Source organism: Schistocerca gregaria, chromosome 1 (genome assembly GCF_023897955.1).
Source record: "Schistocerca gregaria isolate iqSchGreg1 chromosome 1, iqSchGreg1.2, whole genome shotgun sequence".
Lineage (NCBI taxonomy): Eukaryota > Metazoa > Arthropoda > Insecta > Orthoptera > Acrididae > Schistocerca > Schistocerca gregaria.
Genome location: NC_064920.1, coordinates 276224708 through 276252070, shown reverse-complemented (window position 1 = coordinate 276252070; position 27363 = coordinate 276224708). Strand labels below are relative to the sequence as shown.

At 41.8% G+C, this 27363-nt stretch overlaps 1 protein-coding gene and 1 pseudogene across 1 annotated transcript in view; one reads left to right on the top strand and one right to left on the bottom strand.

The window, feature by feature from the left end:
- The window catches only part of LOC126340649 (potassium channel subfamily T member 2), a 1715804-nt gene that overhangs the window by 1053603 nt on the left and 634838 nt on the right, over positions 1-27363 (bottom strand). The gene's annotated exons all lie outside the window — the stretch shown is intronic.
- LOC126290195 (5S ribosomal RNA) lies at positions 16547-16664 on the top strand (annotated as a pseudogene).

Genomic DNA, 27363 nt, shown 5'->3' with positions numbered 1-27363 from the left:
GGTGGTCCAAGTCTTGTATTGCTCCGCATTCACACCTATCGCTATCACTGTAACCTCATTTAAATAGGTTTGATTTGCACCCAGTTACTCCAGTACGCAGCCGGTTTAATGACCTCCAAGTTGTAAAAGGTAGTTAAAATCCTGCAGATCCCTCTTCAAGTAGTTCCATTGTGGAGTGTGGCACCATTTCTTCCCAAAGAGATAGCCGCCTTGCGGCGGGCTTGGTGGCGAGCTCTTCAGTAGTTTCAATGAAACTCCTGCGGGATTTCAGCCGGACACGTTGTTTTCGGTGCATATGCAACGGGTGTCGGGGATCATTCATTTGTTTTGATCTTTCTATCTCGGCGGCTACTTGTCTGCGGATAGTGGGTGGTGCTATGCCTATGATGGGATAAATGATATCTGTGGGAGTTGGTTTGAGGCATCCTGTGGCAATACGTACAGTTTCGTTTACGGCGACGTCAACTTGCTTAGTGTGAGCAGACTTCCTCCAAACTGGCGCCGCAAGCTGGACTGGCAGGCCGTTAAGTGTGTCCAATATGCTATCGTTATGAACCCAGTTCTTGAACGACGTGAACAATTGCAGTAAATGTAGAAGCACGTATTTATTGTTTTGGATCTAAGAAAACATGACTGAAAACCAAACTTATACAATACAGATATGAGGAGAAAAGCATAGTGAAGTCACTTACCTCTAGACACATGTGTGGGATAGAGAAGGACGGAAAAGCACTAAATATTTCGCCAGAAAGTGGAATTTAAAAACAGCATTGGACAGTGGAAGAAGCAGAAGGGTCCATTTAAGAACGCAGAGGTAAGATCGCGGGCGTGTCTTTCTTGAGCATATTGCGTGGCCCAGCAACAGCTCGTCGCTGCTTACACACCTCTCCAGTATACCGGTCACACACGTACGTGTCCACGACTGTTCTACGCCATTTGACGTCTCTCCCTTGGGTGATGATGTTGCAACTCTGACCTTTCCGGCTACGCAAAATTGATAGCTGCTGTCGTCCCTGCTGTGGACCCATTACATGGTCCGCTTGTCGCTGCTTGTAAACTTTCCTGTCCACCGGTCCCACATGTGTGAACTGTCATAGCCGTGTACCATGTAGCATCTGGAATATTAGTGTATGTGAATCGTAACTGACGCATCGATATTGCATCTTGTGATGAGTATTTTTTATGGTTCTACATTGTTTGGCAACTCTTCCTTGAGAGATCGTGTCACAACACATTTTGCCAGTACTGGCGGAATCTAGTTAAATGCACAGAATTATCTTCAGCTTAGATTAAAAAGTTTTCTGTAGAATTTTACTTTGTTGAACAGATATTAAAGGCTTTGTTACTTCATACTGAACTACCTTTCAAACTTCACAAAGATTATTTTTTAAGAATTTTATTAGCGAATACAAATATATTATGAACTTTGCCTATGCCTTATTCCTTGAAGAAGTACCTGCAACATGGCTACGGATAAAAGCAACATATCATTCTCAATGAGCTGTGGCATTTACTGCTATAAGGAAAAATGTGGAAGGGAGGACCCACCAATGTAACTTTCTTTTCTCACAATTTGTTCATTTAAAAATATATAATTATAAATTTGTTTTTCTTGCAAATTAACAAATTTGTGAAATGAATAAAATTTTAGAAGAGAAATCAAAACAAGAACAGCACCTACAGCCCGCCCGTTAACGGGTAAAACAGTGGTGTTCACTACGGCGCTGGATAAATTTTCTCTTATTAAACGTCCTCCTGCAACACATGAAAACATTAGTAATATTGATGACAGGACTGTTTCAATTATTCAAACAAATTACGTAATTTTTTTTTAAATTTGGAAACTGTATGTTGAAAGGTACGGGGTTAAGATGCGCACCTACGCTTGAAGGTTAAACAAATTAGGAAACAATGATGAGAGTAATACGTATTGGTTCAAAGCGAGCAACCTTTTCATTTCAATCAACGACAAGGTGCGACTGGATTCCAACCCGTCCATTTTGACAATCTTATTCTGACTTAAGCCCTGGTGACAGTTGGCTGTTAATACATCAAAAGCGAAAACTGATTCTCAGTTATGAAGACCGCTCTGAAGGAACGATTTAAAACATTACGTATGAGCACTAATTACAAGAGAACTCACTCGGCGGAACCACCAGGTCCACTTAAAAAAACACCAATAATGATCCGGCCTTTCAAAGACAGGAACGCACAGCTTATTACAACAGGCAGTTCAGACAGTCTTAAATACAACTGCAATCAAGGAATTGAACAAGTTAACATCTAATCTAACCACAAGGTCCCTGTTTGTTTAACGGCAAACTGGGGCTTGGTGCAATTGCTCTGACTGTATTTCTGACGAGGGGCTCATTCATTAAAAGATTAGTGATCGGGTATAAACTAAAAAGGAAGGGCAATATAATATCAGAACAAATTTTCAAACGACAACTAATGTCTAGTACAATACTGCAGCCTGCACTTACAAACAGTAGGTCGGGCAGACAATGACACCAATCACCACGACGATTACAGAATGTTACTCCCTTTATCAACAAGCAGGTCTATCCATGGATCCACTGTGCGTTGCGGCGGTTACTGACTGGTGCCAATGACAGCCAGGTAAAAGGGGGCAGCCAGGCCACGAGCGGTTGTCCGACACGAGTTCTGCCAACAAATAGACGGGATGTCGGGCTGGTTTTTGTCGTAGGTGCTGACGCCGGTGAAGCCCTCCGGTATCTTAGCTCTGCGCAAGCCCTCTGCGCGTAGCTCGTGGCTTCGGCCGCTGGGACCTCATGACCACCTCTTGCCGCGATGCTACCGCGAATTCCGAACTTCGAGCCTCCTTTCTCGGGCCAGCGAACCCGTATACAGGGTGTTACCAAAAGGTACGGCCAAACTTTCAGGAAACATTCCTCACACACAAAGAAAGAAAATATGTTATGTGGACATGTGTCCGTAAACGCTTACTTTTCATGTTAGAGCTCATTTTATTACTTCTCTTCAAATCACATTAATCATGGAATGGAAACACACAGCAACAGAACGTGCCAGCGTGACTTCAAACACTTTGTTACAGGAAATGTTCAAAATGCCCTCCGTTAGCGAGGATACATGCATCCACCCTCCGTCGCTTGGAATCCCTGATGCGCTGATGCAGCCCTGGAGCACGGCGTATTGTATAACAGCCGTCCACAATACGAGCACGAAGAGTCTCTACATTTGGTACCGGGGTTGCATAGACAAGAGCTTTCAAATGCCCCCATAAATCAAAGTCAAGAGGGTTGAGGTCAGGAGACCGTGGAGGCCACGGAATTGGTGCGCCTCTACCAATCCATCGGTCACCGAATCTGTTGTTGAGAAGCGTACGGACACTTCGACTGAAATGTGCAGGAGCTCCATCGTGCATGAACCACATGTTGTGTCGTACTTGTAAAGGCACATGTTCTAGCAGCACAGGTAGAGTATCCCGTACGAAATCATGATAACGTGCTCCATTGAGTGTAGGTGGAAGAACATTGGGACGAATCAAGACATCACCAACAATGCCTGCCCAAACGTTCACAGAAAATCTGTGTTGATGACGTGACTGCAGAATTGCGTGCGGATTCTCGTCAGCCCGCACATGTTGATTGTGAAAATTTACATTTTGATCACGTTGGAACGAAGCCTCATCCTTAAAGAGAACATTTGCACTGAAATGAGGATTGACACATTGTTGGATGAACCATTCGCAGAAGTGTATCCGTGAAGGCCAATCAGCTGCTAATAGTACCTGCACACGCTGTACGCGGTACGGAAACAACTGGTTCTCCCGTAGCACCCTCCATACAGTGACGTGGTCAACGTTACCTTGTACAGCAGCAACTTCTCTGACGCTCGTCAACTGCACGAAGAATTGCCTCGTCCATTGCAGGTGTCCTCGTCGTTCTAGGTCTTCCACAGTCGTGAGTCATAGGCTGGAATGTTTCGTGCGCCCTAAGACGCCGATCAATTGCTTCGAACGTCTTCCTGTCGGGACACCTTCGTTCTGGAGATCTGTCTCGATACAAACGTACCGCATCACGGCTATTGCCCTGTGCTAATCCATACATCAAATGGGCATCTGCCAACTCCGCACTTGTAAACATTGCACTGACTGCAAAATCACGTTCGTGATGAACACTAACCTGTTGATGCTACGTACTGATGTGCTTGATGCTAGTACTGTAGAGCAATGAGTCGCATGTCAACACCAGCACCGAAGTCAACATTACCTTCCTTCAATTCGGCCAACTGGCGTTGAATCGAGGAAGTACAGTACGTACTGACGAAACTAAAATGAGCTCTAACATGGAAATTAAGCATTTCCGGACACATGTTCACATAACATCTTTTCATTATTTGTGTGTGAGGAATGTTTCCTGAAAGTTTGGCCGTACCTTTTTGTAACACCCTGTATATATCGGCAAGCAAAGAGCTTCTGAGTTCACAACCCACAGATACCAACTTTTCCTCTCAGATATTGGCAACGGGGCCGCAAGAGGAATAGTCGATACTACTCTTGAGCTAGTGGCGCCAGACAGAACAGTCCACTAACTTAATGGCGTCACGGCTCATTCACTTTTCTTTTATTTCTTAGCAAATAATATTTTCTTCCTAAGCAATGAGTTTTCCATAAAATTATTATGAGTGGAAATATGCATTTCGTGCCAAGATTTATCCGACGATTTTAAAAGTAGCCATTATGTGAAGAAAAAATGTAAATGAAGTTAGCTGTTTGCAAAGCCGAATGTTTCTTCCAACTGAAACTGTCAACGCTGTGTTGACCTTGACATTTGAAGCATTTTGTAGCTATGTACTGACTCCTTTTCATATACTCCATCATATGTAGGTGGTATTGTTTGCTCTATAAAACTTAATATATTGTGTTTTACTGAAGGAGTCCCTGTTGCAGACAACAATTTATTAATTCTTTGAAAAATGTAATTGACAACCCTATTTTATCTTCGCAATCGGAATAATTAAAGCACTTGTGTCATCCGTAAAAAGTAGCAGCTGTGCTAGAGTATAAGGTACAACGTCATTGGGCAGATATGTTGAAGAATATCAACTGCGTAGCATTTGAAGGAAGATACTGCACATGTCTGTAGAGGCTGCTTTGAAAGCTTCAGGACCTGTATTTCACAGCTGCACCAGCGAACATTTTTCAGCCTACCCATACCTACCACGCAGAAAAAAGACTATGCTGATAAAATTAAGCTGACAGAAACTCGCCCAGAGGAGTAAAAGGAGCCGTTGCTCCCTCACTGGCACAGGACAAAAATTAATTGAAAAGGATTATTAAAGTTGTCATAAACGGGATGACTGGATTTAACAGCATAGTGGTTTTTTAGGCATGGTTCCATCAGAGGTGGCAAGCCTTTATCTTTCCCTGACGTTTGAACTCACTTGGAGCCAGTTACAGTGATACACCTAAGTCAGGAACTTTATCATCGAGCCAAAATGACTTAATACGTCTTAGAACAAAATTCGCTGTTTTCCATACAGCTCATAGTAATTTACAGAGCGTAAATATGGATATATTAGGATTAATAGCAGACATAAAACTGAGCCCTGTGGAACTACATTCATGATTACTTCAGTCTTACATAAATTTCATCCCATTCCATCACTGGTCGATCTAAACAGTTCCACTTCTTTCGTCGATTGTTCAGATCAGTTGTTTGCAGCATCAAGGAGATAACACACTAGTACGATGCCGTATGTAACGAAGTATCTTCGGCAGACAGTGAGTAATTTTATTGCAATTCAGCAAGCCTTTTGGAACCCAAATAGTGCAGTTGTTTGGAATGAAATATGGGCCCCAAGTTGCTGATGCATTTTTCTCTAAATCTGACTTACTTGGAACCATTCCTTCAAGCACGTTAGTGGACCCAGGTTTGGAGGAAAAACAGAGCCCTCAGACACACTCCACTCCACAGAATCTCTGTCGCAAACGATTATCGACACACCAATGCTCGTACAGTGATGGTGTGTGCGAGCCTGGGCGTAGAAGGAAGACTGTGACCTCCTTATGCGCTTGCGGAGGCTGGTGGAAGGGTCAGTGTTTTGTGAGAGGGCTATCGCCTGCGCAGGCGATGCGCGATCACGCGCCGCTGACGCTTCAATTAGCGAGCCAGCAGCCGCCCCGCCCCTCGCTAATTACGAGCCTGCCACGCGACACCACGCCGTCTGGCGCTGTGGCACAATACTTCCTGCACACCAGCAACGCGACGAGGCCACTGAGTCACTCTCCTCTGGTTTTGACCATATTTAAACTAAAGAATCAAATACAGGTACTGGATAAATGAAACTTTGCGGAAAAGGGGCGGAAGTGTAATGCATGGATAAATCACGACTGTAGTTGCGTGGGGTACAGTTTTGTGTCCTTATGTCTCACAAACTGCCGGAAGAAACTAATTCACCTTTATAGAGATTTCTAAGTCACTCAATATTTGATGTGGCAACAGTGCATGAAATGTTTACATTTACAGATCAATAGCATGCGGGCTTTCAAATAAAGCGATGTGTGGTGTGTTGTGGCTCTCAACTACGAATCCTCTGACTCAGAGTTGAAATATTGAAAGTTTTGGCTAGTTACGAAGTCTAGGGGCTGGGATACGTAGATGCCACATTACAAGACAAATACTGCTGATTCTACAGTATACAATAAGAATATACACATGAATCGAAGGTTCCTATCACTCGGCAATTGCGAATTTTGAACGTAATACAGACATTTATAAATGAAAGATTGCAATTAAATAAATTCTGCACGTATTATCTTAACGACTTTAAATGGTGAGTACGATAACAGAAGTACCTTTAAGAATGCCCTTTACTACCGTAAAACACTTATTGGTGTCGATGGTCCAGCAATTAAATAAAATATAAGTTGAATAACAGGGAAATAATAGATACTTACTTCATGTAATTAGTTATGAACAACAACAAAGCTCGCGCACTACGTCTTCACTGCAGAAGCCATAGAAATCTCACAAGTGCACAAGTGGGCACTAAGTACAAAACTCCACTCTCCAAAATACACTCCTGGAAATGGAAAAAAGAACACATTGACACCGGTGTGTCAGACCCACCATACTTGCTCCGGACACTGTGAGAGGTCTGTACAAGCAATGATCGCACGCACGGCACAGCGGACACACCAGGAACCGCGGTGTTGGCCGCCGAATGGCGCTAGCTGCGCAGCATTTGTGCACCGCCGCCGTCAGTGTCAGCCAGTTTGCCGTGACATACGGAGCTCCATCGCAGTCTTTAACACTGGTAGCATGCCGCGAAAGCGTGGACGTGAACCGTATGTGCAGTTGACGGACTTTCAGCGAGGGCGTATAGTGGGCAAGCGGGAGGCCGGGTGGACGTACCGCCGAATTGCTCAACACGTGGGGCGTGAGGTCTCCACAGTACATCGATGTTGTCGCCAGTGGTCGGCGGAAGGTGCACGTGCCCGTCGACCTGGGACCGGACCGCAGCGACGCATGGATGCACGCCAAGACCGTAGGATCCTACGCAGTGCCGTAGGGGACCGCACCGCCACTTCCCAGCAAATTAGGGACACTGTTGCTCCTGGGGTATCGGCGACGACCATTCGCAACCGTCTCCATGAAGCTGGGCTACGGTCCCGCACACCGTTAGGCCGTCTTCCGCTCACGCCCCAACATCGTGCAGCCCGCCTCCAGCGGTGTCGCGACAGGCGTGAATGGAGGGACGAATGGAGACGTGTCGTCTTCAGCGATGAGAGTCGCTTCTGCCTTGGTGCCAATGATGGTCGTATGCGTGTTTGGCGCCGTGCAGGTGAGCGCCACAATCAGGACTGCATACGACCGAGGCACACAGGGCCAACACCCGGCATCATGGTGTGGGGAGCGATCTCCTACACTGGCCGTACACCTCTGGTGATCGTCGAGGGGACACTGAATAGTGCACGGTACATCCAAACCGTCATCGAACCCATCGTTCTACCATTCCTAGACCGGCAAGGGAACCTGCTGTTCCAACAGGACAATGCACGTCCGCATCTATCCCGTGCCACCCAACGTGCTCTAGAAGGTGTAAGTCAACTACCCTGGCCAGCAAGATCTCCGGATCTGTCCCCCATTGAGCACGTTTGGGGCTGGATGAAGCGTCGTCTCACGTGGTCTGCACGTCCAGCACGAACGCTGGTCCAACTGAGGCGCCAGGTGGAAATGGCATGGCAAGCCGTTCCACAGGACTACATCCAGCATCTCTACGATCGTCTCCATGGGAGAATAGCAGCCTGCATTGCTGCGAAAGATGGATATACACTGTACTAGTGCCGACATTGTGCATGGTCTGTTGCCTGTGTCTATGTGCCTGTGGTTCTGCCAGTGTGATCATGTGATGTATCTGACCCCAGGAATGTGTCAATAAAGTTTACCCTTCCTGGGACAATGAATTCACGGTGTTCTTATTTCAATTTCCAGGAGTGTAGTTCCTCAGACCGGCCGTAGCACCTTCCCGTTGAGCACCTACCTGTGTGTCCTCTCCCATACTGTCCAGAACTCTTCGTGTCCTGTGCGACTGTCCCTCGCGCCGCCTTGTTCAGAACTCCTCTCTCGAAACGATGCTCCACCCCCCAAGGTCCATGCAGTCTCTCCAAGTGCCCTTTTTGGAACGATGTCTGTAATTGGCTACAGCGCTCCCGCCCTCTCTCCAAACCAACGTACACTCACAAACATATTGAAACACATTCGAAATACGGGATTTACAAAAAATTGTTCTTATGGTTCTGAGCACTATGCGACTTAACTTCTGAGGTCATCAGTCCCCTAGACTTAGAACTACTTAAACCTAACTAACCTAAGGACATCACACACATCCATGCCCGAGGCAGGATTCGAACTTGCGACCGTAGCAGTCGCGCGGCTCCAGACTGACGTGCCTAGAACCGCTCGGCCACAGCGGCCGGCCGGTTGCCAGATCTACATCTTATGCAGAAAGGAACATAACCTGTATGCAAGCAGAATCTGGTTTCATGAATGAAGACCATGGCGTGCCATTACAAGTAATCCTCTGATGGCGTCAGTCTAACTATCCACGCTGATGCTGCAGCATGAGTGGAAGACGGGCTAGATTTGTGTGCGCCTATAGTCCCACCACTAATAGCCAAACACGAACAATTCGTGTTGACACACCTAAGCTCACAAGATTTCTTGTCTGTGCTGTGGTAGCTGTATGATCCGTCTCGGCTGCCCTTAGTTTCCAACGACCCTGGTGGGCGTCTGTGCTGCACTGGCGTCCAGAACCTCGTCTACGGGTATAAAAATATTCATACATCGTTGCACAACTGACGCAGCACGTCCATCTGGTGTGGAAATTCTCCGAAATGACCATCATGCCACTCAGAAGACAACAATTTAACCCCTTTCAAACTCACCCACTTGTCTGCAGGAAGCACGAATGTGCCTCTGTGCCATGGTTGCCTGCTTTCTTCACATGTTTGCACCACACTGAGTCTTCTAGCTGTGAGCATTCGGTAGTAAAGGGTTGACACAGATGGCGCTTTGGTAGCTATGTTACTACGCTATCTGTTGGCGAACGATGTTAAAATAATTATCAGTACGCCTACTATTCCCCAGATGGCATGTGGCGTCATCGGATCAAAACCGACGTCGTCTTTTCAGGTCTACTAATTGTTTCCTTGTATATATCCACATCTGTACCCTGTATATCACTGTGATGAGCGTTGAAGATGATGAATGTTGCTCGGACATACATTTGTTTTTCTTTCTGTTCCATTTATTTGGTAGTAAAGGGTTGACACAGATGGCGCTCTGGTAGCTATGTTACTACGCTATCTGTTGGCGGACGACGTTAAAATAATTATCAGTAAGCCTTCTATTCCGCAGGCGGCTTGTGGTGGTGTCGGATCAAAACCGACGTCGTCTTTCAGGTCCACCAATGTTTTTCCTGGTAGTATATATCCACACCTGTACCCTGTATATCACTGTGATGAGCTTTGAGGATGATGAATGTTGTTGTGACATACGTTAGTTTTCTTTCTGTTTCATTCATCGATGGTGGGTGGGAAAAATGACACCGTGTACGTTGTTATGAGAACTGTTTAAGCCAGTTTTTAACTGTAGGATCTCTGCAAGATCAATGCCTGTGGGACGAAGATTATTCCTTGTTTCTGCTCTGAAATGCTGGTATTGCAAATTTATAAGCAGATTCATGTGTGATATACAGTGTCTTTCTTCGAAAATCTGTCAAATTACAAAATGTCGAAAAAATTATCATTGTCGCCTATATTGTACCTGTTCATGAAGTATATCGATAAATTCAGGGAAAAAAAAAAAACATATTGGTGGAGTCATTTACACTCTATACATATACGGGAAGACTGTCGAGTTGGCTGGACGGGGTGGCCGTGAGGTTCTAGGCGCTACAGTCTGGAACCTAGCGACCTCCACGGTCGCAGGTTCGAATCCTGCCTCGGGCATGGATGTGTATGATGTCCTTAGGTTTAATTAGTTCTAAGTTCTAGGCGACTGATGACCTCAGAAGTTAAGTCGCATAGTGCTCAGAGCCATTTGAACTGTCGAGTTGCTGCGAGTCTCGCTGCAGAGCCCTGAAGAAATGTACGTCAGATACACAGAACAAAGAGATTGGGAAACCATTTTATCATTAATGTGCCTCAAACTGGTTATTGCTGTAATTAACATTAATATTTCGACGATATTAAGGCCGCTGAAGTTGTAAAATGGAGACAACGTGTATCAGTGAAAGTGAGGGGGAAAGAGTGAATAAAAGAAATTTATATCAGACCAAATTAAACTTATAATTTAAACATTTCCCGCTACAAAAAAGTCTCTGCCAAACTTGACACATCTTACACACCAGAAGACCTCCACGGTGTTACATATATGACCGCTCAATTTACGGATATAGGTTCGAATCGCTTTCAGTTTTACACAGTCGTCAGGATCAAGTAACCCCTTTTGTTCTCTACGTAATTATCGCAAAAATTTTCAGCACAGAAGGCAGAAAATGAATGCGATTGTACATTTTGTAATTCATGACTGTACAAAGGAAACGATCAGAAATAATTGTTGATGCCACATTCGTCTGTAAATTGAAGGAAGGAATCCTAGTAAAAATGACAATCATGGCTCCTATAAATAATGCTCGTTACGAATAAAACCCGCCAGTATTTCGTTCACAGGGATATTTCGACTGTCTTTGTGAGACTGTGTCAGAGAAGCATGAATCATATTTGCTACTGCTTTGGTGGATAGCTTGGGCAGGCATTTTTGGATAAGATTCGTATTTTGCTTGTCATTACAAATGGCTCCAGCACTACTAAATAAGATTCGTATGTCGCTTCAAACGTCTGGAGAAAATATCTTATAGCGGCCAGTAGTATGACGCTGCCTGGTTATGTTTGTGAAGAGTTATAAAGAAGAGTTTCAGTAGCCGAGGTGATTGCCAGAATTTATTTCCACAAACAAAATTAGGTTCTTGTCCTTTGTGGGCAACATATCAACAAATGATTCACAATGACGTCCGCGACTGTCGGGTTCGTCCGTTGTTTGGCATGTACCGGCGATTAGCAAGAGCTGATCTTTATTTGCAGACTTCAAAATGCAATTGCAGATATTGAAAAGGTACAGACTACCCGACATAGAAAATATTTGCCTCATTGGGTACAGAAATACCCGTTGTACAACAACATAGTTTGTTTTACCATAAAACCACTGTTCTAACATGAACAACGATTTTATTAAATACACTGAAACCGTATACTAATGCAGAAAAGGAGGACAATTTATACATTTAATTATTCATACTTTCACTTCCTTCAAAAATAGATGCCTATATCCAGTTCTGGGATGTTTGAGAAATGAGTGAATGGTTTGTTGTCTGTTAACCACAGATAGTGGATGTAGAATCTGTAATTACCTTTGAGACAGCCCTCTAAACACCTTTGGCAGAACCAAAGATAGAAAGTATTCCAGAGCACTAGAGGGCCTGGAGTGTGGCTGACCAATACGGTAACAGGATCCTCCCCCACTTCTGAGGAAGCGTGGGATGGACTGGTGAACTTCCATGTTTCTGAAGTTGAAACACCTATTTTCAGTGTGCTCCATAAAAAAAGAGTATGGTAATGGTATTCATGTGGAATATTTAAGGGTAGCCGAAGTAATGATTTACCTTTTTAGAAATTGGAAATTTGTGGTAAGGGCTTATGGGACCAAACTGCTGAGGTCATCTGTCCCTAAGCTTACACACAACTTATCCTAACTTCAAATAACTGATTAACTGATGCTATGGACGACACACAACCCATGCCCAAGGGAGGACTCGAACCTCCGATGCGGGGGGGGGGGGGGGGGGGGAAGATGCGGGGGGAGGGAACCGTGCAGACGGCGACAAGGCGAGGAACGTTAGCGACAGCTCCGGACATTTGCACAAGCCCCGCCCATTTAGCCCCCTCCACACCTACCCCCCTCCACACCAACGAAAAAGTGCATCAATATGATCTTTGGTAGTCCTCGTCGTTGTCGTGTTATTGTTCGTCGTTTTTTGTTTTACCGCGGTTGTTCATACTAGCAGTGTTGTGCTGTTAGTACTTCTTAGCACTTTGTGCACTACTGTCAAAATGAAACATACATATGCACTCTCAAAAAAGTTATCATACACGAGGTACCTAATCTTGACTGTTGTGGCCAACTGCTGCCAAACTGATATCTAACAGCCATTACAGTGCGATAAGATGTGTTGGAATGACACAGACGAAATTATGTACATACGTGTAACAATAGGCAGCTCTAAAGCTCTCAAACACTGAAGAACTCAAAGTAATCTCGTGTCTGCTGTAAGCAAGCACTCATAGGAGTTCACAGGTAAAAATTAACCCATTACACAGGCAAATATTAATGAAGAATAGCGCTGTATAAATATCTGACTGCTTGCATGACGCATTTCTGCATTATCCTACTCTTATATTCTTTAATCTTAGTGAGGTAATCATAAAGAAACCAAGACATCGACTTTGCCTTGTTTATGCACAACATTCACATCAGACTATCGAGATAATGGACAGCATCCTTGGCGATACTACCAATTAATATTTCACAACAGAATTTATTAAACTACGCGAGGTGACAGAAATTTGCGCTCACTGCAGTTAACAAATGTCATATTTTTTGATATAGTGCAGACGAAAGTTCATGTAATAAAAAAGACAGTGTCTATATCATTTTTATTTTTCATTCTTATTGATGGTTTTTCAACTCGCTCATTCAATGAACATATTTCTAATTCTTTTCACAATGGTACCAGAAAAACTGTATTTCGTACTAACTACTGATTTTCTCCCTTGTTATGACTGACATATCCGTGATACGAACAACTTTGATGTTGGAATATGCGGCGGAGCTCAGTGTATGGATTGGTGTGGAGGGGGTGATTCGGCGGCACTTGTGCACCTTCCGGGGCTGTCACTAAAGTTACGTGATAAGGCACCAGAGAGCGCGCGGCTATCCCGCGCGGTCCCTTTTCAGAATACCGACGAGAACAAAACGTTTGGTGGGAGATTCATGTAAAGGTGGGATGGTAACACAAATGGGGAACTTAGGAATCTTTGGTTCTGACCAATGGTCACCAAATGTGGTAATTTTAAGCTGAGATACTTGCGTGTGTAAATTTAAGCTGATAATATCTAAGAATTCCGTGTGCAGAATTTGAATTAGGAACAAGCACTAACACATGGTGAATACTGACTTTGTCTTAATCTGACCAAGAGACAACGGAAAACAGAAGTGCTTGTGCAAACTTTCAGTTGAGGATCCGTGTGTGAGATAATTAAGTGATCATGACGGCAAAATTACCGTTATTAATTACATTTGTGTTAATCAAGTTAGAAATTTTGATAGTTTGAGAGAGAAAAAGGTGAGTTAGCCATCTGCCCAGCCACACAATGAGGCTCATATTGCAGTGGGACATGAGCATATATCTTCCATAGTATGTGGTAGGTCCGTAGGAAAGGTTACGTGTGAAATTTAATGCGAAGGTCTGTGACTTGTTAATCTAGGTTGAAATTTTGTTGTGGGGAAGATTTGGCACGTACTGGCTAAATTCAATTCTTCTGTTTTATTTTACGTTTTCAATCTGAGTAATTTTAATGCGGCGGCTTAGTTGCAAGTACTGTACCAAAAAAGCAAGAATTTTCTTTGAATAGGCTGACCGCTAGTACATTCTTTAGGTTATTACGGAAGGAACTTGCCCCCTTCTTGCAGCGGTGTACCGTAGGTCTCTAGAAGAGCGTAGCATTCCAAAGGATTGGAAAAGGGCACAAGTCATCCCCGTTTTCAAGAAGGGACGTCTAATAGATGTGCAGAACTATAGACCTATGTCTCTAACGTCTATCAGTTGTAGAATTTTGGAACACGTATTATGTTCGAGTATAATGACTTTTCTGGAGACTAGAAGTCTACTCTGTAGGAATCAGCATGGGTTTCGAAAAAGATGGTCGTGTGAAACCCTGCTCGCGCTATTCGTCTACGAGACTCAGAGGGCCATAGACAAGGGTTCACAGGTAGATGCCGTGCTTCTTGACTTCCGCAAGGCGTTCGATACAGTTCCCCACAGACGTTTAACGAACAAAGTAAGAGTATATGGACTATCAGACCAATTGTGTGATTGCATTGAAGAGTTCCTAGATAACAGAACGCAGCATGTAATTCTCAATGGAGAGAAGTCTTCCGAAGTAAGAGTGAGTTCAGGTGTGCCACAGGGGAGTGTCATAGGACCGTTGCTATTCGCAATATACATAAATGACCTTTTGGATGACATCGGAAGTTCACTGAGGCTTTTTGCAGACGATGCTGTGGTGTATCGAAAAGTTGTAACAATGGAAAATTGTACTGAAATGCAGGAGGATCTGCAGAGAATTGACGCATGGTGCAGGGAATGGCAATTGAATCTCAATGTAGACAAGAGTTATGTGCTGCGAATACATAGAAAGATGGATCCCTTATCATTTAGCTACAAAATAGCACGTCAGCAAATGGAAGCAGTTAATTCCATAAATTATCTGGGAGTACGCATTAGGAGTGATTTAAAATGGAATGATCATATGAAGTTAATCGGTGGTAAAGCAGATGCCAGACTGAGATTCATTGGAAGAATCCTAAGGAAGTGCAATCTAAAAGCAAAGGGAGTAGGTTACAGTACGCTTGTTCGCCTACTGCTTGAATACTGCTCACCAGTGTGGGCTCCGTACCAGATAGGGTTGATAGAGGAGATAGAGAAGATCCAACGGAGAGCAGCGCGCTTCGTTACAGGACCATTTAGTAATCGCGAAAGCGTTACGGAGATGGTGGATAAACTCCAGTGGAAGACTCTGCAGGAGAGACGCTCAGTAGCTCGGTACGGGATTTTGTTAAAGTTTCGAGAACATACATTCACCCAAGAGTAAAGCAGTATATTGCTCCCTCCTACAATGAGGATAAAATCAGAGAGATTAGAGCCCACACAGGAGCATACCGACAATTCTTCTTTCCACGAACAATACGAGACTGGAATAGAAGTGAGAACCAATAGAGGTACTCAAGGTATCCTCCGCCACACACCGTCAGGTGGATTGCGGAGTATGGATGTAGATGTAGATGAGCTAACGAGAGAGAGAGAGAGAGAGAGAGAGAGAGAGAGAGAGAGAGAGACGTAGTGGATAGCGGTACCAATCCAGAAAGTGCACTACAGTAATAAAGAAAAAGATTAAAAGACTACAGGATATTGAAATGTGTGCGTAATATCATTCCCACCGGGCAGAGAATTCCTTGCTTTCTTTTATGTTTAAATGCGTTGGAGGAAATTTTGTATCATTGCGGTTGCAGAATATCAGAAAATAAAAGAGGAGATATGAGACAAAATGGTGGTCATGATCATTCAGTAGAGGGTAGCCATTTTGTTCAGACATTTTTGCCATATGCTCCCCATCACTAGAATAGTCAAGCTCGGATTTAAATGAATGCAATAGAATGGTTATGTGGTCTTGCCAAGGTGGAGTGAGTCCGTCGGAAGTGTTTACAGAACGTGTCATATTTATAATTTATTAGTCAGATGCGTTTAATTCCGTTACGTTGAGATACTTAAAAAGAAAAAAATTATAGCAAAACAGTTGGGCGATAGGACTTTACTATCAATGTACAGCATCAGTGGTACGATATGTCATATCTACATTTCCGATGCACAAACATTAAAAGCACTCGCTTGGCAGGCCACACATCTAGTAGGCCCAACTGCTAGATGCAAGAGGTGGGAGAGTTGCGACCGGAAAAGATAACGGTAGTAACCTCTCAATATTAATAAAAGAAATAAATTTCTTGAATTGCGGGCATTTTTGTGAATGAAGTCGTATACATAAATTTATGTATTTCTTAATCTATAACGGCGTTGCGCTACATCCATCATCAGTCCAAAATTTACAATTCGTAAAACAATTTTAGTGCCACTTTCAAATAAGTCTATGCCGATGCAGGAGTCAGGCAACGGCCTTGCCGCAGTGGACACACCGGTTCCCGTCGGATCACCGAAGTTAAGTGCTGTTGGGCGTGGCCGGCATTTGGATGGGTGACCACCCGGGCCTCGATGCGCTGTTGCCACTTTTCGGGGTGCACTCAGCCGCGTGATGCCAATTGAGAAGCTTCTCGACCGAACAGTGGCGGATGCGGTAAAAAAAATCCATCATAACGACCGGGAGAGCGGTGTGCTGACCACACGCCCTCCTATCCGGATCCACATCTGAGGATGGAACGGCGGTCGGATGGTCCCGATGGGCCACTTGTCATCTGAAGACGGAGTGCTTATGCGGGACTCAACCGCCAACTCAGCTCAAAGTGGTTCCGTAAAAGTAAGTATTGCTGGTTACTGACATTGAACATTATTTTACAAGATATAAATATTTGACCTGATGACGGAAGTAACCGAAACGACGTAATAAATGAAACATGTTAAGCTATATAGACGACCTAGTTCACAAAAGTAGCTACTTTGTTTCAACTCTCGTTATTTACGGCTCTACGCTCGGAAGTCATTACAAGTAACAACCGGTAACATTAACTTTGTGTTTGCTGTTCTGTTGTGTTGCGTGCCGGTTCAGCTAAATATCGCATCCTTCTTTTCTCCTTAACCTCAAATACCATCCACTGCGTGAAGTGGCGCACTACTTAAGTCACTTGTCTTGCAATCGGCTTGGAGCGGAATTAAATTTCCGTCCGGCAATCGAGATTTAGACCACCCGTGGCTTCACAGAATCCTTTATACGGGGAGCCAGTCCGATCTCTTTGATAGCGTCACAGCGGATTTTCTCTGCAATCCGTCTCCAGTCCAGACCTGTTCTCTGTCTGTCACACCCTTGGCGCCTAAGAACCGTTACGCTAAATCTTAATTTCTTTCCTTAAAGTTTATTTCACCTCGTTAACGTTGTCATTGGTATGTTGTCGCCTGAACGAATAGGAACAAAGGAAATACAAGCCAGCGGTCAGTGCGTTTCCGTTACGTTTTAAAGACTAGAGGTAAATGAACGGACATGTATGTTTTTTTCGAAATTACAGTCACAAAGGTTCTATTGGAACATTGTTCACACTGAACAATAAGGTGATAGGTTACTTAAGACGATTATAAAATTAGATGTCATAAAACATATTTATTTGTTTTTAAAATCTTATTACCACCTTTTGCATTTTAATCAAAATTTTCAAATGGGTGTGAACTCCTAAGGGATCAAAGTGTTCAGATCGTCGGTCCGTACACTTACACATTACTTAAGCTAACTTACGCTAAGAGTAACACACAGACAAACCATGGGGAGGACTGGAACCTGCGGCGGGAGGGGCCGCCCAATCCGTGACATGGCGCCTCGAAGAGTGCGACCACTCCGTGCGGCGCATTTTAATCGTTTAAATTTTTTGGTTGTGTGTTGGACTCGAAATTGTAACAGTGAAAAACTCATTTTTGTTGCAGAAAGGCTGTCCATCATGTAACTTATTCTGTCAAAGCATTCGTCAAATTGTTCCTTACTGAAACCTGCTGATCTCTGCAAAGTCATGGATCTAGCTGTCTTCAGCTTTACGTCTTAATGCCTATTCATAACATCACAGTAAAAATCTTTACTCGGCTTCGTGTTCGTCTTACGCAGGAAGCCATTAGGCCGGAAGGAGGGCCAAGCTTTCTCATCGTCGTTCCGTTTTGCGAAAGTATTTTCTACGAGGAGAAATGTGCAGTTGACTGACTCAGTGTAAAACGTCGAATCAGGGTTTACAGTTGTGTATTTTCATTCCCCTTTCGTGGACGCCTTTTATGTAAAATAAACATACCGCACACTTGCTGAACTGTATGAGGAACTCATCGAGCAATAAGTCGTCTTATATCAATTGTAGCCGTGGATGAAAGACTTTTTCAGTCTGAAATGTAGTGTTGTAAAAGTGAAACCACCTTACGTCCAAGAACGCGATTGTCTTTTCGGTCTCCATAATTAACAAGGGACGTGGACAATTTTCGGAAGTATTTTTGTAACACATCCTCAACCGTACAGCTTGACAAGGCAAGTCACAGACATTTCATTTCCTTAGTAATTTATAAGAAGCGGATTTGTGTTATAAAATTTTTTATAGCAAATTCTTTTGACTCAGTACATTAACAGTAACTTACTACAAGTCTACTACCTATTTACAAGTACCTACCATTAATGTGCCTAAATCCCACAGACATTTTCTTTCCTTAGTTGTTGATAGGAAGCAGACTTGTGCTAATAAAAACTGTTCTAACAAGTGCTTTTGATTCAAGATACTGAGAGTTATTTATTACAAGTTTACCATCTGAATTCAAGTGCCGAGTCTAATATGCCTAAATGTTATCTTAAAATACCATTTACTTTGTGGAAAAATTAACATAAGTGAATGCTATGGTTATGTGGTTTCTTACAGTAAAAAAATTGAGACACACGAGTTTGATGGGTCGCTTTGTTACAATATGTGATTAAATTTCACAAAGTAATATATTTAAGACCTTGTTACTTTCATTAAAAAACAAAAAGCTATAACAACATTTGTGGAAAAATAAGTTCAGTATGTGTTCCAAGTCGAATAAACAGACTTACTTTCAAAATTCCTGCCTTTAGGATGGGGCGACCAGTGCAAGCAAGGAGAATTGTTGGTTTCTTAGGAGGAAGCATATGAACGTTAGTATTGGTTCCTGATCCAGTGGTAAATGCTGCTTTAATGGGAAACGTGAGAACGATAATTGCAGGTAATACTGAAGTCAAGTTTATACCGCGTTATTCTCCCACTAAACGCTTCGAATGTAGTTGAATAAATTAATTAATACAGAAACAAACAACATTAGAAAAAGAGTTTAGTTTACTTTAAAATAGTGTTCAAAGTGTTAGTATTAATGATTGTAGAAACGAGTCGGAATATGTACGTTTCTATCTTACAGTCAAGGTCCTAGCACGGTCACCCAGCTTAAGAGACACATATGCATGTACATCTACATGATTACTATGTAATTCAAAATTAAGTTCTGGCAGAGGATTAATCTAAAAAGCTATTTCTCTACCGACCCAGTATCGAATAGCGAGCAGGGAATAAGAGCACTTAAATCTTTCTGCGCGAGCTCTGATTTTACAACGTCGATAATTCCTCTCTGTGTAGGTGGGAGCCCACCAAATATTTTCACATTCTCAGAAGAAAGTTGGTGACTGGAATTTCATTGTTATCCTGCCGCGACGAAAACCGCCTTTGTTTTAATGATTGCCATCTCAATTTACGTATGGTATTCGTGGCGCCCTCTCCCCTGTTTCGCGGTAATACGAAACGAGCTGCCGTTGTTTGAACTTTTTCGATGGCATCCGTCGATACTATCTGATCAGAATCTCACGCCGCACAGCAATACTCCAGAGGAGGACGTACGTACATAGTATATGCAGTGTCTTTAGTAGACCTGTAGCATTTGCTCATTGCTTCGCCAATAAATCGCACTCTTCGGTTTGCTTCACCCACAACAGTAACTGTGTGGTCGCTACAATTTAACTTATTTCTAATTTTAATACGCAAGTATTTAGTTGAATTTACAGCTTTTAGATTTGTGTGATTTATAGTGTAACGGAAATTTAGACGATTTGTTTTAGTACTCACGTGGACGACTTCACACTTTTCATTATGTACAGTCACATGCTACTTTCCGCACCATGCAGATACCTTTTCTGAATCAGTCTGCAATTTGTTTTCATCATCTGACGAATTTACAAGACGGTTAATGACAGCATCATCTGCAAAGAATCTAAGAAGGCTGCTCGCATTGGTTCCTATATCGTTTATGTACATCCGGAACAGCTGAGAGGTTATAACACTTCATTTGGGAATTGACTTTCCGTCGTTTACTACGAAGTGTGACCAAGTTTAGCCCACTGGTTATCCTTTCCACTAGCTCCAGAATGGGCGAGTATGATTTACCCTAATTAACAATCAAACGAAAATCATTTGCTTGTTACCATTCCGTGATTTTTAACACACTTGTGTATTCCGTGACTTTGCTAATGTTTTTTTCTGACAGTAGACGTGACTACAGAAGCACATATTTTCAAAGGAGGTGTAGACCTACTTCTATTCTTAAAAAGGGAACGAGAGCTGTCATTGCTGCGAGATATAAGAAAATGTTATTTTTTGTCAGTATACGCTCTTGTAGGAAGACATAAATATGTTGTGATAGTTCAGCAATGAGAAGAACGTTTTATGAAATAATAATTATTATCTTGAAAGATAAATTTTTTTCTCATTTTTGAAGTGACTATTACGCTCAAATTTCCTCTCTTAGTAATTACGATACCAAGTGAAAGCAAGCAGAAGACTTAGGCTTTTGAATGCTAGGTAGTACTGTGCTACCCCTGTTTAATATCACGGTCTTTTGGAATGAATAGATTCTCTTTCCTGAAAAACGAAAATTTGTGGAACTTGCACTATCGACGCTGAGTATCACAGTTGCTCACAATCATATCCATCTGGCCAGCTATTCAATAATAGCGTCAAGATTTTTTCAGAGGTACATTACGATGCAGATCTTGAAAAGCTGTTTCTTACGTTGGCAGCTAAGAAGAACTTTAACCTTGGGTGCACTCGATTGCATTCGAGAGACGCCACAGATTACTGCAAAATTATTAATTTATTTTTTTTCAGCCAAGAAGACAGTAATTAGGATTCACATCACTAAATAGCTTATTTTTAATTGAAACGACAGACTTTTTTAAATCATTTAATACTAGGAAGGAAAGAGGACCTGGTAAGATTAGGAAACAGTAGTAAAAATTAACTTTGCAGCGAAAAGTTACGAGGCTGATTGTCTGTTTGTTCTTCTTGCTCTTATCAGTAATATTTAATAATTTTTCTAGTGGTCAAGGGAGGGTCATTAGAATCTTTAGTCAGTGCGGCTATCTGAATCGCAGTTTTACAATTTTCAGTGTATCTCAGTTTCTCTTTTAATATATTTTTCCCAACTGAGCTTCAGGTTTTTTGTTAAGTCAAAATTAACTACTAGAGAACCTGGCAATGCTTCGTAACTGCTAGATATGTGTGGGAACTGGATATACATTAGAGATATCGGTGGGAGTTGTCTACGAAAGCTTCAAAGATATGGAAATCGAAATTATAATAAATCATAAAGAATATGAGTCACAATGATTCCTTACTTTCCATTTGTAGTTCTTATTCTCTTAAGTTTTTATCTACTTAGTTATTACAATCACAGAACATCAGCATAAACAAAAATTTTCATTTTTTGGGTACTGGATGCTAGCTAAGAGTACGGACTGATTCTCTAAACTATCCGTTAAAGGGCACATGCAACTGAACACGCTGGCTGCAAATCAGTTCCAAAGTATTTTAACAACCGACCCTGAACATTCCTTATTGTTACTGAAAATCGAACCTTGATTCGTTTTAATTGAATGATTAATTTCACTGGGGTCATTGGTACGTGGGGTTTAAGACAAATCTCTCCAGCTCCTGTATTTGTGAGGATGGTATCTTCAATGGCAGTATTTCACGTAGGGTTACTGCAAACGAGTAGCGTTATTTAGCTTCGTACTTAAAATCCACTGCGAGGCACGAAAAGAAAATGCATTTTCACAGAACAGCACAGCACTTTCCTTTTCGCCATAGGTTTTAGCAGAAAACCTGTTAAGTATTGTTTAAAAATGTATAGTCTGTGACTGCCTAAAAGTATATTAGCGTATCATGTAAAAATTTCTTGCAACTCGGGCAATAACTTTTTGAGATTTTTGCTACAACGTGTTAATCTTTTATACGTGTAATATGTACACTAAAATGTTTGTAGCTTATGTCTGTCCAAATTTTTATTAGGCTATCGTGTAAAAATTTGAAGACTAGTCTCAGTATGCGTTTAATTCGTAATCTGCAAGGGTGCTGATAATTATGCCGCCGACACCACTGAAAAAATAATACTATCACCTATTTATTTTTGGTCACGAGACGAATTCCGCTCTGCTGCTAGTTTGCGAATTTGGCAAAAAATTATGTAGATAAAAAATTTAGCTTCAAGATGTTTTCGTTTCTCCATTGGCAAGTCAGAATAAAACACCACTTGTTCCGTTTTCGTACCGTGTGGCAATAGTTTATAATTTGTGACCACAGAAATAAAAGTTGTCCAGTAAAACCAATGGCTGTTACCAGAGGTAAAAGATAATTCTATTCTTGTAAATCTCTCAATATCTAGCAGCATTGTCAATACTCAGAGACGCAATGTTTGCCGGAAACTGAACTCAAAAGTCTTTGACAGGAAATTCGAGCACGGAAAGAATTTGATGATGTGAAAGTAAGACCGGAACGTCGGCCTTTAAATATTTCAAATATTCTTTGAGAATTTACCTGGGCCATCGGTAGGGTACGAATGCAGGCGGCAGTTGGTCATCTTGTTTCATTAAAGTTCTGTCTTAAGAATAACGACACGAAAAGCGTTCCTCAACACCTCGCAAGAAAAAGCTAGCAGCCAACATGAAAGAACGCTCCATCTAGAAATATTTGTAAGCTACGGTTACCATGGAATCAAAAACTCTTCTATTCCAAACACTGTGACGCCACAATACATCAAAGGAAACTGGTGGGTTGGTAATCAGGCTTGCTGATTTGTCCCCGTATAAGCACGTCCTAACTAGCGGGTACCAACAGTTAACTGGGACAGAGGGCCCATGAATCGATAGTTGTGACGTCACCAGCGTTGAGGATACAAAAGATGGGACCTGCATGCTATACATAAAAGTGAGAGCCAGCATTTATGCAAAGAATCAGGAAAAATTGATTGTAGGCTCTATGCTGCAGAAGTTACGAGAATAAAAGTGACATGCTATTACATGAAAGAGATACGAACTACGAACTGAGAAGAAGTAATCACTGGCGACAAACATGAAAATCACGTTGGAATGTAGTGTAATCGAAGTCGCTCACATTATGTATCCGCGTGAGGCGGTCATTTGCTCCACTCCACTAGTCTGATTATCACAAAAATGCGTGGAGACCACATTTGTCATCGTCGTAAGTCTACAGAAAAGTACCTGTCCCAAAGAACTGCAGTAATTTCGTTGTCAATCTGCCTGCCTGACTTGTCTTTACAGAAATGAAGTTGATTCTTACAGTCTGAATAGAATTTGATTCGACTAAATGAATGCACCACTTGGCTGCGCGGCTTGTGATTCGTACTATGACTCTAAATTTGTCTGTTTGTTATTGTGACGATATTTCTGATGCTACAGCCATGAATAATGATACGAATAACAGAAAAACAGTAGCAGTTACGCAGAATGGCTCCATACGGTGGACTCAGTAATAAAGTATTACATTCTACTATGTCAGATTCCATAAACTATCAAACATCAATGACACTAGCACTAATTAATCAAATATTTTGTAAGATTCACAGTACTCGTAAGTCAAGAATGATCCCACAGTGTTTCTTAATGGTATTTAAATTCGATTTTCCAACTAGTAAAAGATGCGTTTAAATTTTACCATACGCGTTTCGATTTGTTCATGTGAAACATGGAATAAAACGTATCTGCAATTTTGGTTTGATTCCAGATCTAAAAACAGTTCTTCACAGAAGATTTGGAAGTGTAATTTTTGTTTAGAGTAATTTTGTCTGATTTTCGATTGCATCAGGGAGTGCCGTCTGGTCACACGTTATCCAGGATATGGCACTGATATTTTGGCCTAATCTGAAGTTGACGTAGGGAATTTTACGTTTCCTTGACCTATCACAAACAAAACTGCGTTAATTTACACTATGGCACAGAAACGAAAAACTGCTAACGACGTACCAACACTAATGCTAATCAGTTTACTGTATACAGTGTGCGGCATATATCTTTACGATCCAAATTAATTTTTTGTCTGGAAACAAAATTTTAAAAAATGAATGAAGCAAATGAGCAGTATGATTACCTTTCTCATAAGTTTGTTCGCTACGAAGATATGAACAGCAAAGGGGGCCTACATAGTTTTAAATACCATCCCAAATTTTTTATTCTTCTCAAGAGCTCTTCAAAAATGTAACATATATTAACATAAATACAACGTTCAACTTAGTAAGAAATAGAAGCAGAGATAATTATTACAGATTTGTAGAACTGTGATCAGTTGTGGCCGAGAAAGCGTAGAACATTAAAGTTTCTCAAAGTGGTAACCATGCTCCGAGTGCAAGATGAATGAACTCATCGCTATTTCCAGTGTTGCCTATTGAAGAATATGTATAGAAACAATTTTACTAACTGATATTACCTTGGCCTTCTCCAAATAACAAAATTTCGCAATACAGAATTCGTTAAAAGAATTTTTCCCTTCAAAACAGATTCCAACACCTGCACAATGAATTGAACAAGATTTACTGAGTTCATTTGTCAGCTAATATTTGTGAAATTAGTAAGCAATTAGGGTCTTCGAAACACTAGTTGAATTAATTAAATAAATCTTATTTCAGCGCACTGAAAGAAACATAATTCCCTTAATCATTTCTATAAAAAAGAAAATCTTATATATATATATATATATATATATATATATATATATATATATATATATATATATATATATCAAGATAAATAATTTGAAGAATAAAGATTTTCTCTATTTGAATCTTAAGCATTGAATAAATAGTATTGTGCTGTCACAGATTTCTTTAACGACTACCTTAAAAGAGTCTTTTTTTTAAAAAAAAGTCATTAATGTTAAGGCCAGTTGTCTTCAAATCAAGGATAATAATTATGTACTATTTACAGAAAAAAGTAAAATACAGTATCCGAGATTACAAAAACGCAAGTCACATACGAATTGTGTGTTGTTCAAGAAGTCTCTTGTTAAATACAAAATTCATTCTTATTCGTTGGTTGATTTCAGGAAATTTATGGAGCAAGGTGATAGACTGAAAATTATTTTGACTATCATGACACGTCTGTGCCCTTTCGAAGTGGTTTTCAGATGACATTATTTTGTAAAAGTGGGATGGCAATATTAGAAAATTGTATTAAATGCCAAGAAACTGCCAAGAAGTGGGTGAGGTACACATATTGGCAGCTGATGCTAAACATTTAATAAATGTAATGTAAGGCTCCACAGACGGAGATTCCTATAACATTCGAATGGGCAATACTTGATCAGCCACTAATGTCATTCAGAAACTTAAAATGTCTGTGAGCATATTTAAAGAGCTGTTTTAGGTGAAACGACCACATTAGTGCAGTTGTGGGGAAGGGTGCCACATTCAGTTTTATTGGAAAGATTCCTAGATAAGCGCAGTTTGCGCCCGAAACATGTCGCAAACAAAACTATAGTTTAACCAATTCTCAACGATTTTCCGATGGTCTGGGATCTTAAGAATTTGAATTATTGGAAGACAGAAATAATGAAAGCAAGTTTCAAGCTCAGATACGGGTTCCCACAACGTACAGATAACGTGCAGGAAACGGAAACAGATCGAAGCAACAAATCTTACAAGAAGGCTATTTTGTATTGCGGAGACGTATTCCCCAAAAATTTCGAGAGGTCGCGCTCCATAACGTGTCAACAAACATAAGAAGTCCTCGAAAATGCAGCTCGTGAAATGAACAGAGTGTAAAAGCAGAGAAATTATTGACCGCACGCCCGGGTATAAATGGAATTTCTACCTGGTACTAGCCGCGAATTGAGTAGGGAAAGGGGGAAAATGGTTATTGCTCTCCACCACACACTGTAATTTGGCTTAATAATAATAATAATAATAATAATAATAATAATAATAATAATAAATGTACAAAATTCTGCAGTGTTTTCTGAAATTTTTGTAGGGCCGAAAACGTTCTATTAAACGAAAGCTGACGGACCAACAGTGACACGTAATGTAGGCCAAAGTAAAGGTGTAGGATAAGCGTGTCAGCGTATTAGAATTTAAGGAGCAGCGCCTTACAGGAAGATACTCACCACAGAGAGGAATAGCCGGCCGCGGTGGTCTCGCGGTTCTAGGCGCGCAGTCCGGAACCGTGCGACTGCTATGGTCGCAGGTTCGAATCCTGCCTTGGGCATGGATGTGTGTGATGTCCTTAGGTTAGTTAGGTTTAAGTAGTTCTAAGTTCTTGGGGACTGATAACCACAGCAGTTGAGTCCCATAGTGCTCAGAGCCATTTTGAACAGAGAGGAATATCAAAGAGGCCGGCAAGAAGACAAAACTTTCGGCCAAATACTGCCCCCTTCCTGGTTGCTCCCGACCGCTGACCATTACGGAAATGCCCGTAGTAATTATCACGTTAGGGTGGAAAGGAAGCACTTACAGGTTTCAGGAATCGCTAAGAAATATATAATCACCACCAAAGTATTTCATACCAACAGCTTTCACTGGGCAAGGCATAGTTAATCGAGGTCCCCAGTTGCTACAAATAGCGCTTGATGTCATTCCTCCACGATTGTGTCCTCCGGTCAACAGGCGGGGTGATGTCAAGATATCTACTTCACACAACTAGATGGATTCGGAACTAACAGCACATGTATAAGGTGATGTTGCTGAATGGAGAAAAACTGCAGGAAATGATTTCTGAGAGGATAAGGAGCAAAAAAAGGTCACATGGACAAACGGCAGGAAATGCTTGGAGTCTATGCTGCAGGGTATTTACTAATTAGTCGTGCATGTGGAATAAAACGCGATGCACGACATGCTATGATGAGACAAGTGGTCCCACAGCCTCTAAGTGTGTGCGAATTGGAATAAAACGCGATGCACGCCATGCTATGATGAGACAAGTGGTCCCACAGCCTCTAAGTGTGTGCGAAC